This window comes from Musca domestica, unplaced genomic scaffold (genome assembly GCF_030504385.1).
Source record: "Musca domestica strain aabys unplaced genomic scaffold, Musca_domestica.polishedcontigs.V.1.1 15, whole genome shotgun sequence".
NCBI classification, from domain to species: domain Eukaryota; kingdom Metazoa; phylum Arthropoda; class Insecta; order Diptera; family Muscidae; genus Musca; species Musca domestica.
The window spans coordinates 13812344-13840148 of NW_026712207.1; the positions used below are offsets into that span (position 1 = coordinate 13812344).

At 38.5% G+C, this 27805-nt stretch overlaps 1 protein-coding gene across 3 annotated transcripts in view; it reads left to right on the forward strand.

Moving 5' to 3' along the window:
* The window catches only part of LOC101894176 (ecdysone-induced protein 74EF), a 257086-nt gene that overhangs the window by 179597 nt on the left and 49684 nt on the right, over positions 1 to 27805 (forward strand). The gene's annotated exons all lie outside the window — the stretch shown is intronic.

A 27805-nucleotide genomic window follows, 5' to 3' on the forward strand; every position in this document is an offset into this window, starting at 1 on the left:
TATTCGTGTTTAACCATATCCAACATTTCAGGGCCATGGAGGAGCAGAGGCATCACTACAACACCCCTTGGGGGTATTGGGCCACATTTGTGGCAGATTGTCGGTGACAAGTATCTAATCAAGTTTTAGTTTTTTATTTAGGAGACAAAAAACCCGAAGCATTGATAAGCTTTAAATTGAAGTAGCTACCTATTTATTCCACTTTTGTTTTCTATGCATGTGGCTGAGTGACAACATCCGTCCATCGTCTGTCTGTCTGTCTGTCCGGCCTTTTATCTTTGGGTCGCGATCATGTGGCATGTGACTCATTCACTTCGCATCGACATTTTTGTATTCCAACCATTCAAGCGTTTGTCTTGGATGCGATTTGTGATGCCAATGTCGTCTCGTCTAGTTTTTTTTCTTTCTTACTTCATTTTCATGTTGTTGTTGTTGTTGGCTTTGTTGGAAAATGAAATGAAAAGTTTTCAAATCAAATGAACGAAGAAAATGCAGAAAACTAGTATTAGCACTGTCAGCATGAAAAGCCAGCAATTGCCTTGAGTAGCAGTTGTGGTGCCATCATTGCATTTGAATTGCAAGCATCTAACCATCCCCGGCACAACCAGCCAGTCATCATTCATCCATCTAAACAACCATTCATTGAAGACGTGAAAAAAGTGGCAAAGAAGCGAAAAAAAGCACTTTCCCTCTCGTTGCTTTCCATTTTTGCACTATTATTGAATGTTTCGTTACTGCAACCGCAACAACGCTGACAGCAGCAGCGAGAGTGGCAGAGATAGTGTTAGATTGCAACAACATCACTGGCTAATGTTGTCATTCATTGGTACTCTAGTCCGGAGATATTGTTGTTGGTTGTGGCTTGTCTTGAATTTTTCATTGGCCACGTTTTATTGTTGATGTCTCAAAAGGTTGGGATGAATACTAAAAATCAATGGAAAGCAGTGATGTTGTTGTTGTTTCCCCCAGCAACATTTCCAACACTGATTTACAGTTATTGAATTTTTGAATATAGTCAATTGGCTGAATAGAAGATTTCCTAACGGAATCTCTATTCAGCAAGGCTGAATAGAAGATTTCCTAACGGAATCTCTATTCAGCCAGGCTGAATAGAAGATTTCCTAACGGAATCTCTATTCAGCCAGGCTGAATAGAAGATTTCCTAACGGAATCTCTATTCAGCCAGGCTGAATAGAAGATTTCCTAACGGAATCTCTATTCAGCCAGGCTGAATAGAAGATTTCCTAACGGAATCTCTATTCAGCCAGGCTGAATAGAAGATTTCCTAACGGAATCTCTATTCAGCCAGGCTGAATAGAAGATTTCCTAACGGAATCTCTATTCAGCCAGGCTGAATAGAAGATTTCCTAACGGAATCTCTATTCAGCCAGGCTGAATAGAAGATTTCCTAACGGAATCTCTATTCAGCCAGGCTGAATAGAAGATTTCCTAACGGAATCTCTATTCAGCCAGGCTGAATAGAAGATTTCCTAACGGAATCTCTATTCAGCCAGGCTGAATAGAAGATTTCCTAACGGAATCTCTATTCAGCCAGGCTGAATAGAAGATTTCCTAACGGAATCTCTATTCAGCCAGGCTGAATAGAAGATTTCCTAACGGAATCTCTATTCAGCCAGGCTGAATAGAAGATTTCCTAACGGAATCTCTATTCAGCCAGGCTGAATAGAAGATTTCCTAACGGAATCTCTATTCAGCCAGGCTGAATAGAAGATTTCCTAACGGAATCTCTATTCAGCCAGGCTGAATAGAAGATTTCCTAACGGAATCTCTATTCAGCCAGGCTGAATAGAAGATTTCCTAACGGAATCTCTATTCAGCCAGGCTGAATAGAAGATTTCCTAACGGAATCTCTATTCAGCCAGGCTGAATAGAAGATTTCCTAACGGAATCTCTATTCAGCCAGGCTGAATAGAAGATTTCCTAACGGAATCTCTATTCAGCCAGGCTGAATAGAAGATTTCCTAACGGAATCTCTATTCAGCCAGGCTGAATAGAAGATTTCCTAACGGAATCTCTATTCAGCCAGGCTGAATAGAAGATTTCCTAACGGAATCTCTATTCAGCCAGGCTGAATAGAAGATTTCCTAACGGAATCTCTATTCAGCCAGGCTGAATAGAAGATTTCCTAACGGAATCTCTATTCAGCCAGGCTGAATAGAAGATTTCCTAACGGAATCTCTATTCAGCCAGGCTGAATAGAAGATTTCCTAACGGAATCTCTATTCAGCCAGGCTGAATAGAAGATTTCCTAACGGAATCTCTATTCAGCCAGGCTGAATAGAAGATTTCCTAACGGAATCTCTATTCAGCCAGATTTCCTAACGGAATCTCTATTCAGCCAGGCTGAATAGAAGATTTCCTAACGGAATCTCTATTCAGCCAGGCTGAATAGAAGATTTCCTAACGGAATCTCTATTCAGCCAGGCTGAATAGAAGATTTCCTAACGGAATCTCTATTCAGCCAGGCTGAATAGAAGATTTCCTAACGGAATCTCTATTCAGCCAGGCTGAATAGAAGATTTCCTAACGGAATCTCTATTCAGCCAGGCTGAATAGAAGATTTCCTAACGGAATCTCTATTCAGTCAGGCTGAATAGAAGAATTCCTAACGGAATCTCTATTCAGCCAGGCTGAATAGAAGATTTCCTAACGGAATCTCTATTCAGCCAGGCTGAATAGAAGATTTCCTAGCGGAATCTCTATTCAGCCAGGCTGAATAGAAGATTTCCTAACGGAATCTCTATTCAGCCAGGCTGAATAGCAGATTTCCTAACGGAATCCCTATTCAGTCAGGCTGAATAGCAGATTTCCTAACGGAATCCCTATTCAGTCAGGCTGAATAGCAGATTTCCTAACGGAATCCCTATTCAGTCAGGCTGAATAGCAGATTTCCTAACGGAATCTCTATTCAGCCAAGCTGAAGAGAAGATTTCCTATCGGAATCTCTATTCAGCCAGGCTGAAGAGAAGATTTCCTATCGGAATCTCTATTCAGCCAGGCTGACGAGAAGATTTCCTATCGGAATCTCTATTCAACCAGGCTGACGAGAAGATTTCCTATCTGAATCTCTATTCAGCCAGGCTGAATAGCAGATTTCCTATCGGAATCTCTATTCAGCCAGGCTGAATAGCAGATTTCCTATCGGAATCTCTATTCAGCCAGGCTGAATAGCAGATTTCCTATCGGAATCTCTATTCAGCCAGGCTGAATAGCAGATTTCCTCTCGGAATCTCTATTCAGCCAGGCTGAATAGCAGATTTCCTATCGGAATCTCTATTCAGCCAGGCTGAATAGCAGATTTCCTATCGGAATCTCTATTCAGCCAGGCTGAATAGCAGATTTCCTATCGGAATCTCTATTCAGCCAGGCTGAATAGCAGATTTCCTATCGGAATCTCTATTCAGCCAGGCTGAATAGCAGATTTCCTATCGGAATCTCTATTCAGCCAGGCTGAATAGCAGATTTCCTATCGGAATCTCTATTCAGCCAGGCTGAATAGCAGATTTCCTATCGGACTCTATTCAGCCAGACTGAATAGCAGATTTCCTATCGGAATCTATTCAGCCAGGCTGAATAGCAGATTTCCTATCGGAATCTCTATTCAGCCAGGCTGAATAGCAGATTTCCTATCGGAATCTCTATTCAGCCAGGCTGAATAGCAGATTTCCTATCGGAATCTCTATTCAGCCAGGCTGAATAGCAGATTTCCTATCGGAATCTCTATTCAGCCAGGCTGAATAGCAGATTTCCTATCGGAATCTCTATTCAGCCAGGCTGAATAGCAGATTTCCTATCGGAATCTCTATTCAGCCAGGCTGAATAGCAGATTTCCTATCGGAATCTCTATTCAGCCAGGCTGAATAGCAGATTTCCTATCGGAATCTCTATTCAGCCAGGCTGAATAGCAGATATCCTATGGAAACCTCTATTCAGCCAGGCTGAATAGCAGATTTCCTATCGGAATCTCTATTCAGCCAGGCTGAATAGCAGATATTCTATGGAAACCTCTATTCAGCCAGGCTGAATAGCAGATATCCTATGGAAACTCTATTCAGCCAGGCTGAACAGCATATTACCTATGGAAACCTCTATTCAGCCAGGCTGAATAGCAGATTTCCTATCGGAATCTCTATTCAGCCAGGCTGAATAGCAGATTTCCTATCGGAATCTCTATTCAGCCAGGCTGAATAGCAGATTTCCTATCGGAATCTCTATTCAGCCAGGCTGAATAGCAGATTTCCTATCGGAATCTCTATTCAGCCAGGCTGAATAGCAGATTTCCTATCGGAATCTCTATTCAGCCAGGCTGAATAGCAGATTTCCTATCGGAATCTCTATTCAGCCAGGCTGAATAGCAGATTTCCTATCGGACTCTATTCAGCCAGACTGAATAGCAGATTTCCTATCGGAATCTATTCAGCCAGGCTGAATAGCAGATTTCCTATCGGAATCTCTATTCAGCCAGGCTGAATAGCAGATTTCCTATCGGAATCTCTATTCAGCCAGGCTGAATAGCAGATTTCCTATCGGAATCTCTATTCAGCCAGGCTGAATAGCAGATTTCCTATCGGAATCTCTATTCAGCCAGGCTGAATAGCAGATTTCCTATCGGAATCTCTATTCAGCCAGGCTGAATAGCAGATTTCCTATCGGAATCTCTATTCAGCCAGGCTGAATAGCAGATTTCCTATCGGAATCTCTATTCAGCCAGGCTGAATAGCAGATATCCTATGGAAACCTCTATTCAGCCAGGCTGAATAGCAGATTTCCTATCGGAATCTCTATTCAGCCAGGCTGAATAGCAGATATTCTATGGAAACCTCTATTCAGCCAGGCTGAATAGCAGATATCCTATGGAAACTCTATTCAGCCAGGCTGAACAGCATATTACCTATGGAAACCTCTATTCAGCCAGGCTGAATAGCAGATTTCCTATCGGAATCTCTATTCAGCCAGGCTGAATAGCAGATTTCCTATCGGAATCTCTATTCAGCCAGGCTGAATAGCAGATTTCCTATCGGAATCTCTATTCAGCCAGGCTGAATAGCAGATTTCCTATCGGAATCTCTATTCAGCCAGGCTGAATAGCAGATTTCCTATCGGAATCTCTATTCAGCCAGGCTGAATAGCAGATTTCCTATCGGAATCTCTATTCAGCCAGGCTGAATAGCAGATTTCCTATCGGAATCTCTATTCAGCCAGGCTGAATAGCAGATTTCCTATCGGAATCTCTATTCAGCCAGGCTGAATAGCAGATTTCCTATCGGAATCTATTCAGCCAGGCTGAATAGCAGATTTCCTATCGGAATCTCTATTCAGCCAGGCTGAATAGCAGATTTCCTATCGGAATCTCTATTCAGCCAGGCTGAATAGCAGATTTCCTATCGGAATCTCTATTCAGCCAGGCTGAATAGCAGATTTCCTATCGGAATCTCTATTCAGCCAGGCTGAATAGCAGATTTCCTATCGGAATCTCTATTCAGCCAGGCTGAATAGCAGATTTCCTATCGGAATCTCTATTCAGCCTGGCTGAATAGCAGATTTCCTATCGGAATCTCTATTCAGCCAGGCTGAATAGCAGATTTCCTATCGGAATCTCTATTCAGCCAGGCTGAATAGCAGATTTCCTATCGGAATCTCTATTCAGCCAGGCTGAATAGCAGATTTCCTATCGGACTCTATTCAGCCAGACTGAATAGCAGATTTCCTATCGGAATCTATTCAGCCAGGCTGAATAGCAGATTTCCTATCGGAATCTCTATTCAGCCAGGCTGAATAGCAGATTTCCTATCGGAATCTCTATTCAGCCAGGCTGAATAGCAGATTTCCTATCGGAATCTCTATTCAGCCAGGCTGAATAGCAGATTTCCTATCGGAATCTCTATTCAGCCAGGCTGAATAGCAGATTTCCTATCGGAATCTCTATTCAGCCAGGCTGAATAGCAGATATCCTATGGAAACCTCTATTCAGCCAGGCTGAATAGCAGATTTCCTATCGGAATCTCTATTCAGCCAGGCTGAATAGCAGATATTCTATGGAAACCTCTATTCAGCCAGGCTGAATAGCAGATATCCTATGGAAACTCTATTCAGCCAGGCTGAACAGCATATTACCTATGGAAACCTCTATTCAGCCAGGCTGAATAGCAGATTTCCTATCGGAATCTCTATTCAGCCAGGCTGAATAGCAGATTTCCTATCGGAATCTCTATTCAGCCAGGCTGAATAGCAGATTTCCTATCGGAATCTCTATTCAGCCAGGCTGAATAGCAGATTTCCTATCGGAATCTCTATTCAGCCAGGCTGAATAGCAGATTTCCTAACGTAATGCCTATTCAGCCCGGCTGAATAGCGGATGTCCTATCGGAATTCCTATTCAACCCGGCTGAAAAGCAAATTTCCGATCGGAATTTCTATTCAGCCGGGCTAAGGTGTTCAATTCCTTAGGAAATACCCATTCAGCCAGGCTGTAAGTAGGTTTCCTCGACTTATCTTTCAAAACCCTTTTAGATCCCCTTGGAATTCTAAAATTTTTGTTAACTAATGTAATAACAGCATTGCATTCACAGACTTTCTTGTTGCTGTGGCGACTTTTTGCTGCTGATGGCTGCTGCTGCAACTCTCTGTTGTGTGTTTTTTGTTGCCGTTGCATTTAATCGGTGAAACTTTCTTGGAAAAGTCGTTTATTTTCTTTTTTTGTTTCTTTCGCTGCAATAGAAAATGAAAACGAAATTTTGTTTTTTTTTTTCTCTGATGTGTTGTTGTTGCCGTTTGAATTTTGTGAAATAATTTCGATCGCTGCATGCGAATGAATGAATGATTTGTGAGCTTGGCGAATGAGTGAGCGAGTGTCTGTGCAACAAACAACAAATAACAACCGGCTTACAGCATATTTGCAACGTTAGTGCTGCATACAACGTCATACCAAAACCAGGCAACACACACACACTCACACACAGAGGCGGACAAACCAATAAACGGACACTAGCACGCCAACTTGCATCTGCATTTATGCTGTGAGTTAATTGGGCTCATGGCCAAGTGCTTCCCATTGAAAATGAAAACTATGTGCACACATGCATTCGTACATTCACTTACGGCAGCACACACACACACTCACACATGCATACAACACATGTCAAGTTCGTTTTCGTTCAAACAATTGCTTATTGCAGACAAACACACACACATACACCGACAAACATGGGCTTTCAAACGTCGCCATCGCCATCACCAACAGCGTCCATACCCCATAATAACATCCCATGCATGAGATGATTTTATTGCCATTTTTCTTTCTCTCTCTCTCCCATTTCATGTGGACTTTTTCACTTTTACTTGTGAAAAGTTTCACTTTTAATAATCCTTTAATAGTTAAATTTCCGTTTTAGCGCTGCCTTGCTTTAATGCCGCTGATTGATTAAGTGTGACAGCGTTTGGCCGTATTAACATCTTTCCCACTGTGACAACAACGGGATCCGCTCCGCTTTTTTTGTCTCCTTTTTGTTTGCAGTAAGGGTGTGAATGTCATTCAATTTTTTATGAGCGGATTTTTCGAGAAAATACATATTTTCTTTTGGAAATTTAGTTTTCACTTTTCGGAGAGTATTACGAAAAAAAAAAACAAATATTCAGCAAGGCCTAATTGTAGATTTCGAATCAGGGATTCCCATAGGACATCTAAAAATGGTGTTTCCATATTAAAATCTGCAGGCTAAAAAGGGGGTTTCCTTAGGGATTCTGCTATTCAGCCAAGTTGAATAGAGATGCCGATAGGAAATCTGCTATTCAGCCTGGCTGAATAGAGAAATCGATAGGAAATCTGCTATTCAACATGGCTGAGTAGGAATTCCGTTAGGAAATATTCTCTTCAGCCTGGCTGAAAAAGGATTCTGATAGGAATTCTGCTATTCAGCCTGGCTGAGTAGGAATTCCGTTAGGAAATTTGCTATTCAGCCTGGCTGAGTAGGAATTCCGTTAGAAAATTTGCTATTCAGCCTGGTTGAGCCTAAGAAATCTGATATTCGGCAGCCTGGCTGAATAGGAATTCCGTTAGGAAATCTGATATTCAGCCTGGCTGAATAGGGATTCCGATACGAAATCTTCTCTTCAGCCTGGCTGAATGGAGATTGCGATATGAAATCTTCTCTCCAGCCTGGCTGAATAGGAATTCCGTTAAGAAATCTGATATTCAGCCTGGCTAAATAAGGATTCCTATAGGAAATCTGCTATTCAGTCTAGATTCCGATTGGATATCTTTTGTTATATGGGATAGCTTATCTTCAAATTGTTCGTCCAGTATTGCCATAAAGGAAATGTAACACGTGAAGTAATTACAAACATTCAGTCACTCAGAGTAGCCTCCAGCGCCTGTTTAGAAATCGAAAGTGAAATGTGTTTTTGTTTTGAGAAAAGTGTCACATTGACCAACACCTGTGAAAGTGAATGCTGTCTTCGCATAACAAAACTCTTAGCAACTGATGCAATATGGCAACATTTTCAGAATGCCACTCGATTGCGACGCACGCCATTGTGAGGTGATGGTGCTGCATCCTAAGCCGGCCACGGAGATGCTGCGACATCAATGTATTTTCAAATCGTTTTTCACTTTTATTTTTTTACCCATGAATTTATGGCCATAAAAAAATGATTGGCAATAAGCTCGCGCACATCTCCAATCTGCGACATCATCCGTTTATGGTTTAAGCGTTTTGTTTCGTTTTATTTTTTTCTTCTCGTTTTTTCGAAGAAGAAAATTGTTTTATTTTCACAGATATTTAACCACAAATCCCAACAATGCGTTGCAAACGTCAGCGATTCACTTCACTTTCATTATGAAGTGATGCGTATTAAAGCAAAACACGACAACAACAAGAGCAACAACAATGACCATAACCGTCCAAGCATCTAACATGCTTCAAACACCCGGCCAAACAAGCTTCTTCCAGGCAGACTGATCAGTTGCACATAGAGGGGGTTTTGGGGGTGTGGTTGGTTTGTGGCACTGACAACAGCAGCATCTAGACGACACATAATGTATAATTGCCACAGCAAGCCAAGCCGAGCCACCCGACCAACCATCCAAACAACCAAACATGTTATGGCCCAACCAAAACAGGTACTGAGACTGGCGTAAATGTGCAACACATCCACCCGATGTTGTTTGTCCAACGAAGTAATTTTCTTTTGGCCAAATCAGTTGCATGTTTGAAGAAACGTTGCTGCTGTTGTTTTTCTTTTTCGTTGGAAAACTGTAGCCAACAACCACCATAACATGATGAGTTACCAAATGATGCCTGAGCTTGTTTTGTTACATGTTTGGTGGGGAAAAGAGTTGCAACAACAACCAACACCACTGGACTAGCATGTGACGCTTGGCTGTTGCAACTGCATTCGAATGCAAAAGAAAAACGAAAGTTTTCCACAGCCCATAAATGCAAATAGAAAGTGCAAGTGCAGTGTCTCACCAGTTTTTCCGACAGTTAGTCAGTCGGTCATAGAAAAAAAACTGGCATTGGCAGAAAATGAAAAGAAGAAGACGATGCGGCCTGTTTAGTTTGGGGTTTTCATAAAAAAGGCAACACTGCAAGCCAGTTAATCCACCAACAGCAGCCAACAATAACCAGTTGATACCTCATGTTGCTGGGCATCTGCAACATCGACATCATCATCTTCGTCATCACCGCCGCCGCCATCGCCAAGTTGGATGTTGTCGTCATATGGTATAACTAACCTATAAATATAGTTTTAGTTTTTCCTTTGAAATGAAAATGAAATGAAAATCCATGCATTTTCTTCTTGTTGTTGCTGTTGGTTGGCATAACTGCCACTGTTGTTGGCAATGTGAACGATGATGACGATAATGCTTGTTGCTATTATTAGTTGGCTGTGGTTGTCGTTGTTGTTGCTGTTGCTATTGCAGCTCCTTCATCACAATTATAATCAAGGCATGAGCAGCATCATCTACCACACTGTTATTATGGTTGGAATGGCGTGTGATGTTGTTGTTGTTGGAGTTGGAGCTGGAGAAACATAATAGAAATATAGCTCAAAAGATACACGCAATGATAACAATTGAATTTAGATATTTGCAATATTTTTATTATTCACAGACACCAACAACACCAATACCATGAAGAGGAACAGCAACAACTACAACAGCGACACAACATCCACAAATAACTTGGCGCCCAAGCCATATTGGGGCCAAATCACAACAATATTGGGGAATAATAAATGTATTGGGGAAATGAAGAGGGAGAGAGAAGAAGAGAGAAAGGTAGACAACAGCCCGCCATAAAATTCAAAGAAAATTTGCAGTGAAATCTTTCTTTAGGTTAATCGCCGGAAAACATTAAACGGTGTGAGTGTGTGAAAGCCAGCATGGGCAATTCACCAAAGGAAATGCATTTATCTGGACTTCAAAAACAAGTGTTGCAAAAGAAAATAGCAACGAAGATATTAACCAACATTTGCGATTATTTTGAAAAGATTGATACAAAGTTGAATACAAATTTATAGAAGAAAATGTTAGACCTGCAATAAATCTCCTATAGAAATCTCTACTTAGCCACCATAAAAAGGAAATCGAAATCTCTATTCAGCCAGGCTTAAGAGGAGATTTCCAATCGACATCTCGATTCAGCCAGCTGAAGAGAAGATTTCCTATCGGAATCTCTATTCGGCCAGGCTGAAGAGAAAATTTCCCATCGGAATCCCTATTTAGCCAGGCTGAATAGCAGATTTCTTAACGGAATCAATATGCAGCCTGGCTGAACAGCAGATTTGCTATGCATTCGGAATCTCTATTCAGCCAGGCTGAATAGCAGATTTCCTAACGGAATCCTTATTCAGCCAGGCTGAATAGAAGATTTGCTAACGGAATTCCTATTCAGCCAGGCTGAATAGCAGATTTCCAAACGGAATCCCTATTCAGCTAGGCTGAATAGCAGATTTCCAAACGGAATCCCTATTCAGCTAGGCTGAATAGCAAATTTTCAAACGGAATCCCTATTCAGCCATGCTGAATAGCAGTTTTCCTAACGGAATCCCTATCCAGTCAGGCTGAATAGCAGATTTCATAACGGAATCCCCATTCAGCCAGGCTGAATAGCAGATTTCCTAACGGAATCCCTACTCAGCCAAGTTGAATAGAAGATTTCCTATCATATTTTGCTATATGATTTCTCATTAAATCCTCTAGTTTTTTAACGGGAAAAGAACTTATCAATACTAAGAGCTCGAAATACCCCTGAAGTTACATGTGACCTGTGGGATGTGGCCATGTTAATGAAAAATCAAGAAGTTAAGAGAGACTTCTTTACAAAACGATGACTCATGTCTTTAGCATTTCATCAGAAGTTCAATTATATAAGAAGTTGGAAAGAAAGCTGCAAAAAAACTTCCAGCTCAATGTTCTTCCGAAAGGTTACAACTTCTTTTTTTTTTTCGTCTTCATCAACTTCTTTGGCATTTTATTTATTATGCAAAATAAAACAATTTTCACCAACAATGAACAAAAAACATCGCTTGTTTGTTTTGATTTTGTGTGGTTGGGTGTTAGGTCTGACGGTCGGTCGGTGGATACCAAAGCTGCGAACTCAACCAAAAGCTAACCAAACAATCAATGTCAATGGTAAAGCGCGCAATTTTTCGTAGCAATGACATTGAATCTCGCTGAATTTCGTAAAACAAATCTTTTTTGTTTTTTTGTTTTTCTTCTTCTTCTTCATTTGTTTTTCAAAGTGAGTAAGTACGCGATTGTATGTGTATGTGTGTGTGTGCGTGTTTGCATATTCATACATGTATGACACTTACTTTGCCACCACTCACTGTCACTGCCACTGCTATCAAAGATATCATTTGTATGCAATTGCATTGCTGCACACACACACACACACACACATGTACACACACATGCACACACATGGCTAATTATTAACTTCCACCATGTAAAGACCTCAACCGCGTCGAACTTAGCAAAACTTTAACCAAAAAATGCAATCTTTAGCAGAAATTTTGTCGACTCCCCTTACCCCACCATGGAACCTCTTGTGGTAAGCTGCTGCCTAGACTTGTAGCAAAGCAAGACCATAACCATGGTCGGACGGACAGACAGCCAGCCGACGGACAATGGGAAAAGTGCCGTCGAATGTAAACAATGTAGACAATAATGTAAAAGTGGATAAAATTTCTTTTTTTTTTCAAGGGCTATTTTGTTGTTTTGCGTATTTTGTTGTGAATGTCAATCGTTTTGAGGCGGCACACGGCTAACGAAATTGCATAAATCGTCAAAAAATTGTCGTCAAGAATTTAGGTCTGCTTCAATTTTTTGTTGTTGTTATTGTTGTTGGCAACTGATTATTGCTTGCACTAGTTCTGGTTTAGAGGAATGTTGAGGAAAATATTTCCGTTATAAGAGTTTTGTGGAAAAAAACTGTCAACGGAGGATATTTTAATGACCTTATTTTTTGGAGTTTCAAGTAAGGCGGTAGTTTTTTTAAGGCCAAGAGCAGGAAGTGATTATTGGGAACAATTTTGGGGTATATAGATCATGGGCATGTGTATCGATGTTTTGAAAGTTTACACGTCAAGTAGCCTAAATAGAGCGGGAAGTTTCCCCTCTTCCAAATTTTTTGAAAATTTTTGGATTAAGATTCTTTGGAACCCATGTATTTTAGGTATGTCGTGTCTTCGGCAATATTGTCGTGATACGGCCAAAACGTGTCTCATCGAAAATAACGGTTTTAGACCCTAGGTCCCTTTGGACTGAATACGTTTCAGAACATTTAGAGTCGATCTAGTGATGTCCGTCCGTCCGCCTGTCTGGCTGGCTGGTGGGCACGATAACTCTCGAAGGGAGTATCTGATCTAAACCAAACTTGGTACATCGTAATATTATTGTCAAACTTAGATCGAGTTCGGAAATGGGCAATATCGGTCTACTCCTTCTGGTACCCCCTCCCCCCAAAAAAATATTAACGTTTTCAAAGAAAATAATTTACTGCACCGAAAGAGAAAGTATAATCCGATTTTGCTCTAACTTTGTAAATCCTAATATTTGCATCAGTGCTAGACAAGGTGCGAAAATGGGCAATATTGGTCCACTCCATCCAGTACCTCCCCCACAAACGGTCAAATTTTAAATAATTATAACTCTTATAAAATGTGACGTAAGTGTCAGATTGTTGTTTCAAATTACCCACATCACAATATTTGTATTAACCCAAGGTCTGGTGTGAAGATGGAATATATCGGTTCACTCCTACTGGTACCTTACCCACGAAGGGTCAAAATTTTGAGGTAAGGCGATAGTTTTATTATTATTAAGGCCAAGATCAGGAAGTGATTATCGGGAGCAGCATTGTGGTATATAGACCATGGTCTTAAATAATTACGGGGAAAATCCAGCAAATTATTGAATTAGAGCTAAAAATTAAGACACGTGTATCGGTGTTTGGAAAGTTTACATAGTAAAGTAACCTAAACAGGGGGGTTAACCCCTCATAAACACATTCCACAATTCTTTTGAAAATTTCGGATTAAGATTCTTTGGAACGCATGCATTTTAGATACACAGTCTCTTTGGCAATATTGTAGATAAAAACACGAGGATTATTTTGGTTGATATTTTTAAAATAATACGGGTAAAAACTCCCTTTAAACAGGGTCGTAGAAAGTTATATTATTGTACAAAATTATTTGTCATAAAAATCTACTATAGGTCCTGGAGGATGTCAAAAGTCTAAATCGTACCTTAACACCAGGAATTCATATATATTAAAAACTTATTTTTAGGTTAAAGTCGTGTTTTTGTGAGTTCATGCCCTCAAGCGATTCCATAAAGGAGTCTTTTTGGCCCATATTTGAAAATATGGCCAAAAACTCCCTTTAAACAGGGTCGTAGAAAGTTATATTATTCCACACAATTATTCGTCATAAAAATCTGCTATAGGTCCTCGAAGATGTCAAAAGTGTATATCTTACCTTAATGCCAGGAATACGTACATATATATTAAAAAATCATTTTAGGGTTAAAATCGTACTTTGTGTGAGTTCATGTGATAATCTCCAACAAAGCATCATTTTAGAAGGGTGGTACCAACGGGAAAAATATTCTTCATCAAATTTCAGTATAAGTCACCAAGGAAAGGTAATCTATATTTCCATTGCATATCAAAAAAATATTTGCACCAATGTTCCGAAAAAAACTCGAAAATATTTTCCAATTTTTTTTGATGAAAATTTCTTTGTATTTTTTTCGAGTTAACGCCTAAAAGTAACCTAAAATCTCGTTCTAGGCAAAAAGTTTCAAACGAGCAAATTTTCTACACAACATTCCACTATAAGTCTCTGAATAAACCATAAATCTAGGTTAAATAGTTTTCAAGGAAATTCCATCCGTAACTTATATGTTACAAATGAAAATTATGTGTTTCCTTTTTTTTACTGCCAATTTGACAGATTTTCAATACAAGTACAAAATCTCCATCAATTCCTCATTTTTTGGTAAAAGTCTCAAAGCAAGAAATATTCTAGACCAAATTTCATTGTGAGTCTCTGAACAAAAAAAATTGGTATACTTAATATTTACCATAGAAAATATCATAAGTTTTGGTATAAAAATATCCCCCTTTATTATACCCTCAGCAAAAAAGTCAAAAAACTGCTACAAAGTCAAACGCATTTTTTTTAAATTTTATTGAATGAAAGCAGAAAATGTCGGGAACAGCATCAAATTTTAGAATAAGTTTCGATTTTTTCGAATTGGTAACCTTTGGCACGAATTATGGCCTTCAAATGGCCAATGAAACCGTCACACGTCACATGCGTTGCTCAGCAGTATTTTGGCCCATTCCCGGCGAAGCGCTTGCTTGAGGTGATCGACACTTTGGTATTTTTTAGTGCCAACCTTTCCAAGAATACTCCAGACACAATAGTCCAACGGATTGGTATCTGGAAATGTTGGTGACCGTTGTGCACTGGAAATGAAGCGAGGAACCTCATTTTGTAACCAATCTTGGGTGGCGCGTGCTGTGTGCGTTGGTGCTGAGTCCTGTTGGAATGTCCAAGATCTGCGGCCAAAATGTTTGCGTTCCCAAGGCTTCAAAACACCCTCCAGAATATTTTTGAGATAATATTCGGTATTTATTCTGATCACACGGTCGATAAATACAAGCGGAGAGCGACCATCGTCTGTTATGACGGCCCACACCATCACCATGGCCGGTGCTTGAAATCTTGTAGCCAACCGAAAGTGCACATTTGCAGCTGACCTCTTTGGCAAGTAAACACCATCATTTTTTTCTGGACATTTTCTCATTGGAGAATGCCACATTCGCTTTCGCACCACTTTCGCCCAAACTAACCAACTCTTTAGCTCTTTTGAGTCTATTTTCTTTCTGTTGCGGTGTAAGTTCAGGCACTTTATGGAATTTCAATGACTTTACCCCGAGCTCATTTTTCAATATTTGCCGAATGGAATATTGCGATATGTTCAGCTCACGAGCCATTTTTCGGTCACTGCGACGCGGGTTTCGATCAAGTCGATTCATTTACTTTTCGAACTATTTCTGCTGATGTTGCTGTTTCCTTCCGTCCACTTTCTTGGTGTCGGGCTACGCTACGTGGTATCATTGTAACGAGCAATAGTACGAGACACAAACGATTTATTAACATTAAAATGCTGGAGTGCTCTAACGATAGCCGTTTGTAGTTTTCCAGCCAAATGTAAAGAAATCACACTATCACGCTTGAATTCCATCGCGAATAACTTTTTTTTCCGGATAATACTCGCCAAAATGCTTTTGTACGCTTGTAAACAATATAATGAGCTGTCACTGGAACAAATTTAAGAGCTGTCGGACGAGTGGTTTAGAAATGACAGCAGTCTGATGTTGGTTCCAGTTTTTTCATCTCACCCTGTACATATCAAAAACTAAAGTATCTTGTGGATGTGGGAGTCCTGCTTGTAGGCCATGGTTTGAAGAATGATTTTCCCGTCATAAATATATGTGTGCCCTCTGAGCAAATCATTGATGGACTGTATATGTCTAACTTATGTCTTTAATTATACCCTCAGCCATATGGGTATAATTCCGTTTCAGAACATTTTGAGTCGATCTAGCGATGTCCGCCCGTCCGTCTGTTTGTCTGGCTGGCTGGTGCGCACGATAACTCTCGAAGAGTTAGATCGAGTTCAGAGATGGGCAATATCGGTCCACTCCTGGTATAACCAAAATGTTTATGAAATCTGAAAGAAGCATCAGGTTCTCTTTATATTTTACACATCCCATTATTTCGATTAACAAAACATAAAGGCTCAAAATTTTGAATATCCATAAAGCTCATAAAAAGCGGAATTGACATCCGATTCTATTCAAGACTTGGTACATGCCAAAATAGCACGTCCAAACATAGCACGTCGCAATATATATATATATATATATATATATATATATTATTTATTTAGGGCCTATACGAAATGGCCAATATTTGGCAATTCCTTCGGAACCTAGTGCATAAGGGGTTTAACATTTGAAAAATCATGACAGAAGTCAAAATATTTTTAAATAATCGAATATTGGCTGAGAGTATACATCTGTCGGCAAAACCGACCGCTACTTTTTTGCTTGTACCAATTAAAATTAATGATTGGGGCTTAAACCCAAGACACGTCTGCTCTAACTTGCACCACTGTGGCCTACAAAAACTCCAACCTTTCTCAATCATTGTTCCTCTTCTTTTTATATATATATATATATACAGAACTAGAGAATTGATTTAAAAATAGGTAGCGAATTAATTAATTCCATTCCAATATCTGCCTCCAAATTAGTTCCTGTTTTTTTTTTTTGCATCTTCTTCTCCGGTTCCCACACAATACTCTCTTTTGTTTACAAAAACACAACACATCAAAACATTTAAAATTCAATGAATATTTAATTGTATGCTAAATCATTTCGTGTGAATTAATATTGAGGATATCACCAAAAAAAAAGAAGCCAGGCTTCTTTATTAAATAAAAATTGAAACGCAATTCCTCATTGCAAACTTTTTGACAAAAATAGGAACGTAAATATATATATATAAATGGGTATATAAATGCATTTCACAATGGCAGCTAAAGTTGAAATAGTAACATCTTTCAGTCTGTCTGTCATCCATCCAGCCAAACAGCCAGCCAGTTAGTCCGTCAGCCAACCAACCAACGATTACCGTTCTCACAGATGTTGGTGCCATCACAGACGAATAGCGCCACTAACACCAACACCCCATATCCATCCTCCTCCAGAAGTATAGAAATTGTGAACTTTTTTTTAGATTTTTATATGCCTCTGCTCTCAGCAAGTAACTGCGCGTTTATTTTTTATTTTTTTCTCGTTTCGTTTCGATTTTTTTTTGTCGATTTGGGGACAATTGGTACGGCTTTAAGCCGGGTGGAGATGTGGAGACGGCGCGTGTTAGATCGTTTTCAGGTCATTCACTGTGTTGAATGTTGTGTCTCGTTTCATGATTCACTTAATTTGTTAATATGTACAACAACAACAGCAACAACGACAGTAGCAACGACGATACCCTGTTCTATATACAATTCTGTTGGTTTCGAGTATGAAGTCTAGAAATCAGCTACACCAAACCAACAACAGCAACAACCCATAAATATATATATATGTGAGGGTATGTATAGCAGCAGTGAAGAATTAAATCGTTTTCGTATATACAGGGAGAAAAGTGTATATCTTTCTCCCTTCAGCCTCCCTTGCTCTCTCCCCCATTTAGCCATAGTTCCAAAACGACAACCTTCAAACGGTTGTCGGCTGCTGCAATACCCCCAAAAAAGTCTGAAATCAAACCTCCATGTTGTGCCACAAAAAAAAAACAGAATGAGAGACTGTAAGAAGAACTGAAGGAACTGCCGATGGAAAGGGTATAAAGGTGTCGTCTGTTCATCGACACCAATTTTGGTTGAATCAGCAAAAAAAAATAACGTAGCTGCACATTGGGTGCAAGGAAGTTAAACGTTAGATTTAAAAAAATTAATAACCGAAATATGTTTTGTTGTTGTTTTGGCGGACCTATTATTAGATAATGAACTAATGTAACCGTACATGGACGAGGAGAACTCGAAACGTGACGGATAGTAGATATAAATGTTGTGGGAGGGGAAATCGGTTTGTTGCTTGTGACATAATCGTGTGTTCATTTCTGCTTAATCTGTCATTGGTGTAATCTCCTGGTCTCAAGGTCGGTTCCACGGATGGTAACTATAATGATTCCGAAGTTAATTTAATAAACTTCGTTAGACAGTTAAAAAGACGCAAATGGATCGTTCATGCCTGTTGTTTGGACCAATTGGAATTGGAACAGCTGAACAAATCTGAACGTAATTCAGGCAAAACAACTTCGGTTTGTGAAGGCCCTCACTTTCTTCGTGGGATGAGAGATATCTTCCACGGATAACATTCATTTATGACATAATCGACTACATGTGGCTTATTGGCATGTTAATACTAGGGACCTCTCATATAACTTCGACTATTCTCTCTATATTATGAAGGTCCTTCAGAACACGCCTGGTGGGGAATTGGACATCAATATACCACATGGTTATTCGGATAACTTTCATAGTAACCCCCATGAATTTACTTTCGCAAAAACATGTTATTTTGCTAATATAAGGGAAGGTTCTCCTTGCCCGGTAACCCAGTGAAGTCATAACTAGGCACCCTATTGCAGTTTTCAGAACAGCGTTGTGAAACGCCTTAATACTCTTCAAGACTGGCAAATGGAACGCCTGATCTTGGCTTACCACAGACCAACCCTCCGCTTTGTTCTGCCAGTGGTTGCAGTAGGTGCAGTAGCTATGGCATGAGAGGACAATCTAATCATGATCTCGAATTCGGTCCCAAAAATCCTACGGGAGTTGGAGATCGAAATTTTGCTGTCATCCAACCGTACATCCTTAACCCTGTAATCAATGAGGAAAGGATTCCTGGATAGATTTAGGAACGGACCTTTTGCCATTCCTCATGAGAAAAAAAGGTGTTGTTTGAGTACCAAAACATGGACTGATAGTAAAAATGTCCTCCAGTCGTCTTGGCCTCAATGTAATAGATTTATTTCAGTACGTAATACCTAGAAAATGGGCATTTATTTGTTTGGACCGTCTACATAGGCAAATAGGGAAAATGATTTTGGGGAGCCTTATGGTCAAAATATGAATTTTTCCAAAAAAAAGGCAATAATATAAACAAATTCAAAACATTGAAGTGGGCCAGGATCGCCTTCCTCAGTGGTTTGGACAAAATCCGTTTGGAAATATATGAAGACGATATAGGCCTGCCCATTGGTATTTTTAGCTGATAAATGATGACTTAGTTTGTTCAAGACATAAGACTTACGGAGAGATCTGATTTGCTCATTATCACTCGAGAGTGAATATTGCTTGCATGTGGGAGTGCTCGAACAGAGCGAGGTTTATACAAAGGTTACCCCCCACTCTTTCGTTGTTTATGGGAGAGCTCGCGAGTCACTCCTGTATGAAAACTAGGGGTTGAGAAAATACACATGCTTACAAATACAGCAACGGTACGACAAAAGCTAAAAAAAGTACTGGGAAAAAGTATAAATTGAATTGATTTCGAGCGAATTTTACTCCCACATGAAAACGAGTAAAGCGTGTCCGCTCTTCTTCGAGTGACATAGAATAGCTCGAATTCAATTTAAGACTAAAACTCGAATTTCTGACCCTTGTTTTCGGCTAAACACAAATTTAGTTCCGAAGCATATTCCCTTCTGATTGAAGTTCAAGACACTGTACCCACTTTGTGATAATTTAGGGTATTTTTATACCCTCCACTATTCTATGGAGGGTGTTTTAACTTTGTCATTCCGTTTGTAAGTCCTCAAAATGCTTACGTCAGAGCCAAAAAATATATATATATATTTCTGATCAACGTAAAATTCTAAGTCGATTTAGCGGTGTCCCTCTCTCTCTGTGTATCTGTCCGTCTGTTGTAATCTTGCTATAGAACTAAGATAGAAGTCTAAAATTTTGCACATATGCGTATTTTGCCGGTAGGCAGGTTAAGTTCGTTAATTGGTCATGAAGGTCCACGTTTTCATATAGCCCCCATATAACGGCAACTCCCAATAATTTAAGTTCGTAACAAAAAAATCGCTTATGCTGGTCCAGGGCTTTGTAAAGCCCCCATATAACCGTTCCTCTCTATATTCGGTATTATGGCGATTTTAGCGGCATTATCCACCGGAATTGTTTCAAATTTCGTAAATTATGTTAATTAAGGGTTCTACAGCCTATGACAAAAAATTACTTATGAAGGAAAACGTCTTCGCATAGCCCCCACATAAAGGGTTTCATTTAAGAGGTATTTTAACAGCATTTTTTTTTAATTTTTTCAAAATGGTGGAGGGTATTAAAATTCGACCCGGTCGAACATAGGTGCTTTTTTACTTGTTAAGTTTGACCTCCATATATTGACCGTCCCTGAGTCGCTTTGATTTTGTAGTCCTACACTCTATGCCGGCGTTACTCATTACCTGGTAATGAAAAATTATGTTTGTTTACATCACCCAGTAATGGTTTACTCGCCTCATATGGCTCCCACATTTGTGGTGATCTGATATGAGATACGCTCATCAGATATTTTTTAATGGGCCAATATTTTGTCTTGTATTATATCACAATTAGGGTTCATATATAGTGTTTGGAAAATTATATAATTGATAAACCGATTCAATCGATAAGAACTTAGTGTATCCCAATCAAAAAACCGCTCTATGGATGTTTAAAAATCCCTCGTTAGGATTTTTACAGTTTATATTTGCAACATTTTTAGTTTATTCCCAGCTTTTCACCTCACCAGATCCCCATCTACTTAAGGCTTTATTCCTCTTATCTCGCCAAAAAATAAATTCAAAGCCCAATCATTCCGCCCAATGTTCGCATTTGAACAAAGAAAAATTCTACCAAAAGCTGCAACAACAGTAAACGCCCTTAGGCCAAAAGAGGACACTGACAGTTTCGGTCTGCAGTACATAAACTACACAGTCTGTTCCACACATACAGATTTACATACAACAACGCCATCAGTGATTGTAAACATCAGTCTTATATTTTACGTTTTTCTTTTTCGGGTATAAAAACATACCAAACTTACATGCATACATACCTAGGTATTATACATTTGACAACCAAACCATCGCCATCATCGTCCTCCTCAGCATGGCTTGTCTAGTTTCTAAATGGGTTTCTTTGCCTCTGATAGCGCTCAACTTCTTCCACAGCTTGCAGGTGGCCGGAAAAAGGCAAAAGGATAGCCAAATGATAAAGTAAATGCAGATGGGGAGCCACTGCTGCATTCTATTGTGGTAACGATTATGTGGGTCTGTCTCTATTTGTCTGAGTCGAAAATGGCAGCACAGACCATTTTCTTGACGACGACGGCGACGACGACGTTTGCCTTTTTGTGTGTAAAGTCATAATTCTATTTGTAATGTTCTACTGGTATTTTTTGTTGTTGTTGCTGCTGCTGTTATTTCTGACCCCCAAAACACTCATGCCGTTGTGCTGTCCGTCCAACCAGAAAGGAAGTCAGTCTCCTCGCTACGTAAATGATGGTGTGTACAAATAAACCTCCAACATTCCCACCAGAACAGATGCTTGCATTACTTTTAAAGATTTCCTAGAGAGCCCTCCTCCTTCTGGCTTGGCGCTTTTCAATTCTGCATGCCTTTCCACTGCATCAACGAATAACAGACGCCTGCTGCCTGCCTCAGCAGTGACTGTGGCAGCAGACATTGGTTCTGTGCGGTGGAAACGGCAACAACAGCAAATGAATAAAAAAACACATTCTCACAAAATTCAACCATAATCAGCAACAACGGTGTGTGTTGGTGTGTATGTGTGAAGCTTCTCTATCAACAAACAACACACACACATTCACAGATACACTCATCCGTCCATCCATCCATCCTCAAGATCCATAAGCTCCCTCCAATCCATCAATGTTGGGGTAGGTGGTAGGGGATGACAGCAGAGCCATGCAGCCCGCCAGTCAGTCAGTCAGTCGGTTGTGTGTAATCCAAACGGAAAGTGAAAATTTGTGGCTACATACGAAAGCAACAACAGCAACAAGAAAATTACGACTGTCGGTCGGCCTTCTTCCCCCCTTTTTTTCAATGCTGTTGCTGATGATGATGTTGTTATCATCGCCCCACAAACCCCCCACCTCTCTTTAACAGCAACACATCCTCAACAGACTTACAAAATGTTGTTGTGTTGTTATTTCTCTCATACACACACACACTCATACACTCTCGCAGCCACAATTACAACATTTAGCTTACATTGATTCTCATAACCTTTGCCAAACAGAAAAATGCATGAGCGAGAGAGAGATTCTCAAATTCTCTTTGGGTTATCTTTTTTCGCGGAAAATACAACCAGCTGTTGTTTGTCTGTTTCTCATCATTTTTTGCTCTGTTGCCTCTGTTAATTTGGATTCTGTTACAGATTGTGTGTGTTTGTTTGTTTGCCAGCCAGCCAGCAGTTGGACTGACCTATGTAAATACATGAGAAATAGTCAGACTGAGGAAGAGAACGAAGGAGTGGAGTACTTAACATTTGGTGTGTTCCACTTTTTTGTTACTTATCCTAATTTCATGGCCCCTTTTGGTTTGTTTTGCCATGGAAAATGATCTTTCTGCGGGGTTTGTGTTTGAAAATGTATTATTTGAAACCAAAGTGGGGAAGCGATACAGAGTGAAAATTCACAGCGAGTCATAAGCATTTGGTAATTCATAAATCGGAGACGAAATTTAAAAATATTGGAGTTTGCCTCAAAAGGTAAAATGTTCATGAAAATTTCATTCACTTTAAGAAACCGAATTGATGATATACATAAAAAGACCAAATATATACTAAAAAGGTCTGCTTATCCATAGGTCTCTTATTGAAGACATATATTTCAGAATTTTTAAGATTTAATATTTGATATCTTCAAATCCATATCCATTAATTGTTCCACCTATGCCAGCATGGAAATAGTCTTTGGCGTATATTGGAGTTATGAATATCCATTCATAGAAAATATATAAGTGGCGGATCATCTGAACTAAAAAATGTGCAATTCCGACTATAATACTAGTTCGAATGCTCCAAAATTGTTATACAGAGCGAGATACAAAAATGAAACAAAGTCAAACATCATAATTTTTAGATTTTCTTTTTAAATTTTATTGAATTAAAGCAAAAAATGTCGGAAATAGCATCAAATTTTAGAATGAGTTTAGAATTGTTCGAATTGGTTACCTTTGGCACGAATTATGGCCTTCATACGGCCAATGAAACCGTCACACTCTGCCCGAATGATGCTCTGTGGTATTTTGGCCCATTCCCGGCGAAACGCTTGCTTGAGGTGATCGAAACTTTTTTAGTGCTGTGTATTTTTTAGTGCCAACCTTTCCAAAATACTCCAGACACAATAGTCCAACGGATTGGTATCCGGAGATTTTGGTGGCCATTGTTGTGGAAAAGAAGCGAGGAACCTCTTTTGTGAACATTCTTGGGAGGCATATGCCGACAGCAATGGTGCTGAGTCCTGTTGGAATGTCCAAGGTCTGCGACCAAAATATTTGCGTACCCAAGGCTTTAATACACCCTCCAGAATATTTTCACGATAATATTCCGCATTTATTGTGATGCCACGATCGATTAATACGAGCGGGAACGACCATCGGCCGTTATGGCCGCCCACACCATCACCATGGCCGACGCTTGAGTTCTGGTGGCCAGCCGTAGGTGCACATTTTCAGCTGACCTCTTTGGTAAATAAACACGATCATTTTGTTTGTTTACCAACTGCTGGACAACGAATGTTTTCTCATCAGAGGCACAGAAAACCAAATTCGGCAGTTCACCACTTTTGGCCAAGCGAAGCAACTCTTTGCCTCTTTTGGGTCTATTTTCTTTCAGTTGCGGCTTTACTGCCTTTACCCCGAGCTCATTTTCCTATATTTGCCGAATGGAATATTGCGATATGTTCAGCTCACGAGCCATTTTTCAACCACTGCGACGCGGGTTTCGATCAAGTCGCTTCTTCGTTTTTCGAACCATTTCTGCTGATGTTGCTGTTTTCTTCGAGACACAAAAGATTTATTCACATTTAAATACTGGAGTGCCTTAACGATAGCCACGAGTGGTTTCCCAGCCAAATATAAAGAAATCAAAATATCACGCTTGAATTCCATCACGAATAATTTTTTTTCTGGAAAATTTCCACTTCTGTACTTCTTGTAAACAATATAATGAGCTGTCAGTGAAATTATTTTAAAAGTTGTGGGACGAGTGGTTTTGAAATGACAGCAGTCTGAAGTTGGTTGCAGTTTTTTCATCTCACCCTGTATATTGGTAATATTTGTTCCCAGTATGTCGAAAAGATCCTTGCATGTAGCTCCAAGTTTTGGTATACACCCCATATGTCTGTACCTACAGGTATTCGGTATTTTAATGACTTTTGTCACATTCATCAACAAAATTATTTAATAGTTGGTATTTGAATTTAGAAATAAGTACTACCTCCTATGACAGTAAATTTTCTACTCAATTCCACGTCTTACGTCGTACCTCCCTATATTTGGTATTTGATGATTTTAAATTTGATATTTCGAGTTCTTAATGGGCAACACCTTCTCTGGTAGATAATTGGCTGTCGAGGCCACATTTTCGTATAGCTCCATAAAACTGAAAATAAAACTAAAATAGCAGATATTCGGAATTTTAAAAATATTGTCGTTATTTTTCAACGTATTTTTTACATTTTACAACTTTCTTCCAAATGATGGTAGCTTTTGGAATGCTTTCCGACTGATCGTCTCCCCAAAATCTAAAATTCTGCTAGTTTACGTACCCATTGATCCAAATCGTAGAACCGCACGATAAACGTTGTTAATAGGGCACACATTTTAATAATTAAAATTCAATGATTTGCAAGCGTTGTTCATTTGTAAGACGATTCATGGTTAAATTATATATGGAACTGAAGATGTTTTGACAGTGAAACAAAACACGAAACGTGAGTGAGCTGTTTTGCCAAAAACATACACTTCAAAAATCACCCTTTACAAGCCTTGGCTAGTGTTTTCTCTATAGTAAAAAGTACCCTGCAAAAGTTCCGATTACCAAATAATAGGTCTCGTAGCCAGTTGTTTACATTCGAGACTACTTACATCAACCCAAATATAAGTGGTTATTCAGTGGTTATTATTCGGCCACTAAAAATCGACAAATACCTTGAAAAAAACAAATTGTTTCTTTTCCGAATTTATGTTCCATGGATTTCCATGGGATTGAACTCGCAATCTTCAAATTTGTAGTCAAAAACACTACACTTTACTCCAAGGTTGCGAATATTTATAGTTATTTCATGTCGTACATCTTCATCGTATTTTATTATGTTTTTTCTCGTTAGCCTGTGCCGACCTTTATCGATTACTTGGTAATAAGAAAATTTAGATATTTTTCTTTGTAAGTTTTTAAGCTAATAATCTATTATTTTCCATATACTTATAATATAAAATGCAGTTTGTTAATATTTTTGGTTATTTGGCTCATAAAGTTCTCAGGTTTTTGCTGGATATACCAGTTCAGGATTTTAAGCGTTTTAGGAATGATTTATTTTACACCCAGTGGGAAAATGGAAGGTATGGTAAACGAAGAGGTAATGCATAAACACTATGATTTATACATTCCAGAATTCATTATTGTTAACACGGTCCATGTCCTAGGAAAATAATGCATTCCTTTTGTTTGCCTAAGCGATTCGTAATATAATGCAATCTATATAATGCATTTTGGACAATCTTTTAAGTATACATTATATAATTGATGTATCTCAATGCATTAAATAATTAATACTTTATCATTTGTTTTATAATTCATTCCCCCAGAATACATTAAAATTATGTTCTTTTAATTTGAAATATAATAAAATAATTTATTAATAATAAACATAGTTTATATGCATTTTATAAATATATGTACGTATTCTTAGAATACAAAAACATAAACAAACTCATTGTGAATACATACAAAAACATAAAATATAATACATTTTTGGATTATGTTTAAATAAATTCTTATTTCTCGCTACGTTTTTTGGCGAGATGTGTTTTCTTAAACTGCCTTAATTTTATCAAATGGAATGCCTTTTTGACATCCTTCTTATATTCCTTCTGGTCGTATCCTTCCCTCTTTGACACCTCTACAATAAATAATATATGTATTAATATAATATGTATATTTTAAAAGTATTTAATGTAGAACATTTCAACAATTTTACTTACCATACATTAACTTATTTATATTTTCAAAGTACTTAAAAGCCATTTTTCCTTTTATTCCTTCAAAGTTATAGTTCATAATCAATTCTTCGGAAAGTACTCTACATAAGATTTTTACAACTCCAGAAGGAAACAATATTCTTTCCATGATGGGTATCTGGAAAAAAAGAATTTGTCGTTAATAATTATATTAGCATTTTTTAATATTATTCAATACTTACAAACGAAGCGAAGTCTTCCCCAATTTTTTTCTCAACTTTGTGGAGATCTGCCTCATTTTGTATGGGAAAGTATATTTTTTTCGCATCCTGTGTCAATAGAGTATCTAGTTTTATTTCAATTTTGGTCAGTACATTTATACATGTATCAAATTTATCTGCAAAAGTATGAAATTAAAATGTTGATTTTAATATATATAAAATTATTTATGATGTAATGTTTATGAAATAAAATACTTATCATTTAGTAGTTTAATGTTTTTCTCAATATCTTCTATTCGGGCCATTTCTATAATATAAGAAATATGTTATTTATTTATTAATGTATATATATTTAAAGTATTTTACCTGATTTTTTATTTTCGTCAGTTTGAAGTATTGCGTTCTGGGGTGCAAGGGGTGACACAAATTGTTTTTTTATTATAGACATTTCTTCACTTCTTCACTGTCACACAAATGAAACAAAACTAAACAAATTTACAAATTTCAACAATAACGCGACATGAAGTCGCCCGAAAATAACGGGACACAAAAAAAAAACAAGAAAAAAACTATAAAACTACACATTCCATCATGTATAGATTCTGGAATATAGACGGTAATCAATTTGCAGATTTCGTCAAATGAAATTACCATTTCGCTTCTATTGGGATGAATAATATAATGCATTCCATAACAATAATATTATAATCATTTTTTGCTCAAATTGCATTCTTTTCTCGAATATTTTAGACAAATTCTGTAATGTAAATCATATAATGCAAGAAATTATTCATTATCAATGTAATGCATTCTCCATTTTCCCACTGGGCAGTTATTATTGAAGTTTTACTGTAAAAAATATCAATTATATACTTCTATTTACATTTCAATAATTGTGTAATAAAAATTAATTAAACTATGATCGGATACGTAAAAATTCCTCTTATAAAATACAATATCGCGAAAATATTTCCTTCATCTAAAAATAACCCATTTAGTCATATCCCTTAAACCGGCTGGTCAAACTCCTATAAACATGCCCACAACAGCACATACCCAAACTGGGGTAAGCATTTGCCGCAGCCAACCAGAACCACACACGCACAGGCACGGGCAACACACATGCGCCCAAAAATGTAACATAATCAAATGAAAAGGAAAATAGAAAAAGAAACGAAATGAAATGAAATGAAAGGAAATACAACAGAATCAAAGAGTGG